Genomic DNA, 7,314 nt, shown 5'->3' on the forward strand with positions numbered 1-7,314 from the left:
AAAACAAAGACAAATTCAAGGAGAGTTTGCCAATTACTCCCTAGTTTTAGCTGCTATCATATAATAATATGATCCTTACAAAGGAGATAGCATGGAAATACTAAGGATGGAAGAATGAAAAGTCAGAATTAAGCTGGGCTTTATGATGTTGTCAGCTTATGACTGTAACCAACCCTTGAATTTTTCCATATGTAAGACAAATGAACTTTTGTTAAGTCACTTAGGGTCAGGTAATCTGTTACTTGTAGCCAAAAGCATTTTTCCTTATGAACCAACCATGTTTCTTCTCCACTCTCCATCAAAGCAGTGAGATCCCAGAATCATTCATCTAGGAGTCATTACAAATGTGTGCTTTCTGGTCTAAACAAGACCTCCCAGGCTACCTGGAACTCATTCTTCCTATCCCTAGTCAACTTCCCCATGTGGGGAGTTCCAGTTTTTCAGTTCTTTCTTCAATCTGCATCCCCTTTCTCTATATAAGGTAGAAGACCTTGTTTCCTACTTCTCAGAGAAAATAAACACCAGCTGATGGAAACACCCTCAGCCTTCTGACATCTCTTACAGATATACCTACATCCATACTCATCTTTGATTCCTTCCCCCATTGATGCTCATCACCTCCTCTCTTCTTCCACAATGGCAGAGGAGTCCCTCTTCTTGTTTAAAACTAACCTCCCCCTCTGTGCTTTGGACCTTGTCCCCCTCATGCCTCCTTGGGGACCTTTCTCCACCGATTATCTCCCCTCTCTCCTGAGTCTTTCACCTTTCTCACATCCTCACCTTCCTCGCGTGAGGAAAGATGCTCTTTGCTCATGCTAAAGATGGATGAGCAAACCTTTTCTAGATTTTTCAGGCTAGATACAGTGATAGATAGATGACAGAATCGTGCTCGCACTCTGTTGCTTCAGTCATGTCTGACTCTTTGCAACCCTATGGACTGTAGCCCGCCAGGCTCCTCTGTCCATGGGATTTTCTAGGCAAGAACACTGGAGTGGGTTGCCATGCCCTCCTCCAGGGGATCTTCTCGACCCAGGGAAGAGACCTGTGTCTCTTGCGTCTCCTGCATTGCAGGTGGATTCTTTACCATTGAGCCACTGGGGAAGCCCAGATGATAGAATAGACGGACATAAATACATTTGTGTGATATATGTATAAAGTGTTATATGTGTATATCACTTTAGAAATACAAAAACTTCCTCTAGCTCACTGGCCATATAAAGACAGGTTGCAGGAAGGATTTGACAGCCCCATCCCAAGCTATGGGCTCCCCTGGTCCTCAGACAGTAAAGAATCTGCAGGAGACCTGGGTTTAATCCCTGAGTCAGAAGGATCCCTGGAGAAGAGAATGGCAACCAACTCCAGTATTCTTGCCTGGAGATTCCCATGGACAGAGGCTACAGTTCAAGAGAATGGCAACCAATTCCAGTATTCTTGCCTGGAGAATCCCATGGACAGAGGCTACAGTTCAAGGGGTCACAAAGAATCAGATATGGTTGAGTGACTAATGTTTTCACTTTCACACTTTCCCAGGCTATAGCTTGCTGGACCCCATGATAAAGAAAGAAAGATGGCAAATTGTAGGAAAATGGCCACCTGCACTTGTCTCAGTTCCCCTTCACTCTCTACCTTAATATATCTGCCTCTTTGAACCCAAAATCTGCTGGTACCCATAGCAGATGGGTGGGCATGAGAGAGATATCTCTGGGGGGAAGCCCCAAAGGGAAATCTGAGGTTCAAATGTCTCCCCCATGCACCAGGTGGAAAGTTTCAAGTTAAACTGAAGAGAACTCTGGGTGAAAATTAGACACAGTTCATCCTATGAAGAGTTTGACTCCTCAGGGTCCATGAACCTCCTGGATGAGGTCAGCATCATTCATGTGTGTGTGTGTGTGTGTGTGTGTGTGATCATTCCATGTGTGTGCATCTCTGATCCATCTGGATCCCAAGAACTTCAAGAGGAGCTCTGCTCCTGAATCTAGAAGAAAGCAAGGAGATTGGGGAGCATGGAGGCACCTCTACACACCTGCCTAGTACACACATGGACCCCCATGGGTGAAGAATCCATCTTCTTTCATCACTTGGGAAACTATCACCACTCAGAGTTCTCAATTCCCAAATCTGAGTCCCTAAGAAAAATGACAGCCCTTGAAAAGACTCAACAGGCGAAAAGAGTATGGTCAACATAATTGTCACCCAGCAAAACTGAGCTGCTAGAGTAGACAGACAACAACTTTAAAAAAGAATGATAGGGCTTCCCTGGTAGTTCAGTGGTAAAGAATCTGCCTACCAATTAGGAAGATACAGGTTTGATCCCTGACCCAGGAGGCCCATATCCCGCAGGGCAACTAGGCCCGAGCACCACAACTCCTGAGTTTGTGCCTTAGAGCCCAGGCCCATACTCCACAGCAGGAGACGCCTCTGCAATGAGAAGCCCATGCACCACAACTAGAGAGCAGCCCCCGCTCCCCACAACTAGAGAAAAGTCTGAGCAGCAACAGAGACCCAGCACAGGCAAAAAATAAAATATGTAAACAAATAAAATTATTTTCTTTTAAAAAAGAATGATGAAAAAGAAGAATGCGAGGAGATTCAAGTTCAGCACCAAATGTTCTATGGAACTAAATAAAAAGAGTAATTATACTGGATGAATTAAAGAAGATGATCCCAGTTAAGGGACAAATTAATGAGTTAAAAGACCATGTGGAAGAAGCATCTCAAAAAGAAAAAAAAACAGAGCAAAATGCCAAAAGATGAAAATCATGAAGGGAAAAAATCAGCCTTGAAGACCCAGGAGATCTGCTATGGGAATAATTGGGAGTAGGAGTTGGAAGAGTATGGGGCACCCATGTTCAGGTCTCGTCTACCCCAGAAGTTCTCCCTGCCGCAATAACCATTCTAGTTCTCTTCATAGCCAAAATTCTAGAAAAACTGTTTACACACTGCTGTCCCCACTTCCTCCTACCCCCTCACTGCTCAGCCCACTGCACTCGGACTTCTGTTTCCAGCACATCCAAGAGCAACTCAGTGTCCCAAACGCTCCCTCAGCACCAGGTCCACTGACTGCTTCTCAATTTTTTCTAACTTGACCTTTGGGTCACATTTCACTCTATTGACCCTCATTTCTTCTTTTTTTTTTTTTTGACAATCAAATATTTTTTGGGTTTTTTTCCCCCAGCTTTATTGAGATTTAATTAACAAATAAAATTTGTATATATTTAAGATGTACAATATGATGATTTATCTATATATGCATATCCTCTTTCCTTCTTTTTTTTTTTCTTTTTTGTTTTTGTTTTTGTTTTTGGCTGTGCCGGATCATCATTGCTGCCCACAGGCTTTCTCTAGTTGCGACAAGTGTGGGCTACTCTCTCATTGTGGTGCATGGGCTTCTCATTTCAGTGGCTTCTCTTGTTGCAGAGCATAGGCTGTAGGTGCACGGGCTTCACTAACTGTGCCTCTTGGGCTCTAGAGCTTGGGCTCAGTAGTTGTGACACACCAATTTAGTTGCCCCAGCTTGTGGGATCCTAGTTCCCAGACCAGGGATCAAGCCCATGTCCCCTGCATTGGCAGGCAGATTCCCAACCACTGGACCACCAGGGAAGTCCCCCCTTTCCTTCTTGAAGCACTCTCTTCTCTGGGCTTCCTGAACATGACACTATCTTCCTATAATGGTGGTCAACCTGTCCAAGCTTGTCCAGGACTTTCCCACATCTGGCACAGAAAGTCCTGCATCCCAGGAAGCACTCAGTTCCAGGAAAACCAGAATCATGTTGCAAACTCACCTTTCTCCTTTCCCGTGGTGTCTTAGTTTGGGCTCCCCCAAGAGAAAACTCTGAGACAAGGATTTGAGTGCAAGTAGTTTATTTTGGGGAGAAGGCAATGGCAACCCACTACAGTACACTTACCTGGAAAATCCCATGGATGGAGGAGCCTGGTAGGCTGCAGTCCATGGGGTCGCTAGGAGTTGTACACGACTGAGCGACTTCACTTTCACTTTTCACTTGCATGCACTGGAGAAGGAAATGGCAACCCACTCCAGTGCTCTTGCCTAGAGAATCCCAGGGACGGGGGAACCTGGTGGGCTGCCATCTATGGGGTCGCACAGAGTTGGACACGACTGAAGCGACTTAGCAGCAGCAGCAGTTTATTTTGGGGGTGATCCTGGTAAATGCCAGCAGGGGTGCAAAGAAGTGAATCAGGGGAAAAAAGACAGCTGGTACAAGGTGGGAGCTTAATCCCAACAGGGGCCACTGGGCAATAACTAGGACAAGCATCTCAGAGTCATCTCACCTGAGAGGTGAGGGAGCTGTGTACACCAAGTTCAAGGTTTTTTTGAGGGTTGTTCTAGGAAGCATTTTCCCCCTGACACTTCTCACCTGCCATCTGCCAGATAAGGAGGACTCCAGGGGCAGCTGCTGGCCATTGGAAGTCACTGAAAATGTGAGGACCAAGGATGTAAGCTGGGCATGACCACATCTGCTACACACAGGATCCTATCCTTGGGGTTTGTTTCCCTGGTGGTTCAGTGGTAAAGAATCCACCCACCAGTGCAGGAGATGCAGGTTCCATCCCTGGTCCTCGAAGATCCCACAAGCTCTGGAGCACCTAAGCCTGTGCTCTAGATTCAGGGAGCCTAAACTCATAAGCCCATGTGCCACAACTCCTGAAGCCTGAGCCCCCTAAAGTCCATGCTCCACAAGAAAAACCACCACGAGAAAAGCACACGACAGAGAGTAACCCCCGCTCTCTGCAACTAGAGAAGAACCCTCACAGCAACAACGACCCAGCACAGCCAAATAAACAAATATCCAAATTAAAAAATTTTGCAAAGATTCTACCCTTGACCCAAGAGAAGTTCTTAGAACCTGACAGGAGTTCACGAACCACCTAAATGTAAATGTGTTGTTTGCATGAGCATTTTTTCTTCCCCATCTCTAGCAACAATAATTCCTTCTATCCCATGATTTGAGCTGAAAACCTTGGAGTCATTCTTCAGCCTGCTCTTCTCTCACACCGAGCATCCAGTTCATCAGCCAGTCCCACTAGCTGTATCTTCAGATGTAGAATTCTTTCTGACTTTGCCATTAGCTCCCAGGTCCCCATCATCCCTCACCTGCATTATTGTAACAGCCCCAGGAGAGCCACAGAGGACCATCAGCAGAGCCAGAGCCCAGCTCCTGCTCTCCTACCTCAACCCAGGATGTCTGTTCTACCACATCACATTGCTCCTTTCCTAGAACTGCAGTCTGAGGCAAGAACTACAAGGTTAGAGTTTTCAGGTAAAATTCAGGTTTGTAGATAGCCACTTGAAAGGCAGCAGGCACTATAGAAAAAAATCAACCATGCAAGGCACATTGCTTTGCCAACAAAGGTCCATATAGTCAAAGCTATGGTGTTTCCAGTAGTCGTGTATGGGTGTGAGAGTTGGACCATAAAGAAAGCTGAGTGCTGAAAAATCGATGCTTTTGAACTACGGTGCTGGAGAAGACCCTTGAGAGTCCCTTTGACTACACGGAGATCAAATCAGTCAATCCTAAAAGAAGTCAACCCTGGATATTCATTGGAAGGAATGATGCTGAAGCTGAAGCTCCAATACTTTGGCCACCTGATGTGAAGATCTGACTCATTGGAAAAGACCCTGATGCTGGGAAAGATTGGAAGGCAGGAGGAGAAGGGGACAACAGAGGATGAGATGGTTAGATGGCATCACAGACTCAGTGGACATGAATTTGATCAAACTCTGGGAGGTAGTTGAAGGACAGGAAGCCTGGCATGCTGCAGTACATGGGGTTGTAAAGAGTCGGACATGATTGAGTGACTGAACAACAGCAAGAAACACAGAGCCCAAACACCAGCTCTGCCCCTTATCTGCTAGATGACAAGTGACAAGCCATGAGCCCCCTCTGAGCCTCGATTTTCCCAGCTATGAAATAGGGTTGGTAATTATTCCAAACTCAAAGAATCATCATGAAGATTAAATGAAAGGTACTCCATCTATCTAGTGCACAATATATGCTTGCTAGATCATAGCTTTTTTATGGCTGGTTTGCATTTTTGTGTGGCAGAAACCAACACAATACTATGAAGCAATTTTCCTCCAATTAAAACCTATGGCTTATTCATGTTGATGTTTGACAGAAAACAACAAAATTCTGTAAAGCAATTATCCTTCAATAATAATTTTTTTTAATTGTGGCTTTTTTTTAACCACCAAGAACACCCAACCCTTGGTCCCCTGGACCCAAAGTGTTAAAGAAGACCTCCTTCATGTTTTCCTCGCTACCGGAAATGGACAATGGTGAGAGATGCAGAAGGGAGATAGTTCCACTGTGGACCGCTCCCCCACAGTGTAACTCAGAAATGTGACCACGGCCCCCTTGCTTCCCCATTTCTCAACACACGTATTGGAAGAAACTGGAGCTTCCTCTTCTGAGATGGGCGAACTTCCCCTGACCCCAGATAAACAGTTGCTTGGGCCAATGGTCCCCTGGGTGGACAGCTTAGAACAGGATGCCCACCCAATCTGAAGTCTATGGGCTGTTGCTGTTCAGTCGCTAAGGTGTGTCCGACTCTTCACAACCCATGGACTGCAGCACACCAGGCTTCCCTGTCCTCCACTATCTCCTGGAGTTCAAGTTCACGTCCACTGAGTCGGTGATGCTAGCTAACCATCTCATCCTCTGCCACCCTCTTCTTTCATCTTCAGTCTTTCCCCACATTGGGGTCTTTTCCAATCAGTCACTTTTCATGTCAGATGGCCAAAGTATTGGAGCTTCAGCTTCAGCAACAGTCCTTCCAATGAACATTCAGGGTTAATTTCCTTTAGGATTGACTGGTTTGATCCCCTTGCAGTCCAAGGGAATCTCAAGAGTCTTCTCCAGCACCACAGTTGGAAAGTATCAATTCTTTGGCGCTCAGCTTTTTAATGGTCCAACTCTAAGGGCTGTATAGAGGGTTAATTTCGATACGGATGAGCTAGGGGCAGGTGTGGAAATGGGAGGAGACAAATACAGAGGGAACAGGAAGTGAAGTGAATGCCAATCCCCTCCTCCCACTACTTGCCCTGCTCAGAATCTGCTTGCCTTAATCACTTGCTCTGAGTCATAACAGGAATGACTGTGCTGATAACTCAGGGCACTTGTTGATCAATAACCTGATTGGTTTAGACCCACCCTGATGCAGGGAATATCTGAAGAGACTGATGTATTGAGCTGTGCCCAGCTGGGGGTAGTACCAGCTCTCTGGGGGAGGGGGGTTGATTGGCACAGTGACTAGAAGGCGCACCTCTGGAATTTAATGGGCGTCACGGGCTGA

This window comes from Dama dama, chromosome 9 (assembly GCF_033118175.1).
Source record: "Dama dama isolate Ldn47 chromosome 9, ASM3311817v1, whole genome shotgun sequence".
NCBI classification, from domain to species: Eukaryota; Metazoa; Chordata; class Mammalia; order Artiodactyla; family Cervidae; genus Dama; species Dama dama.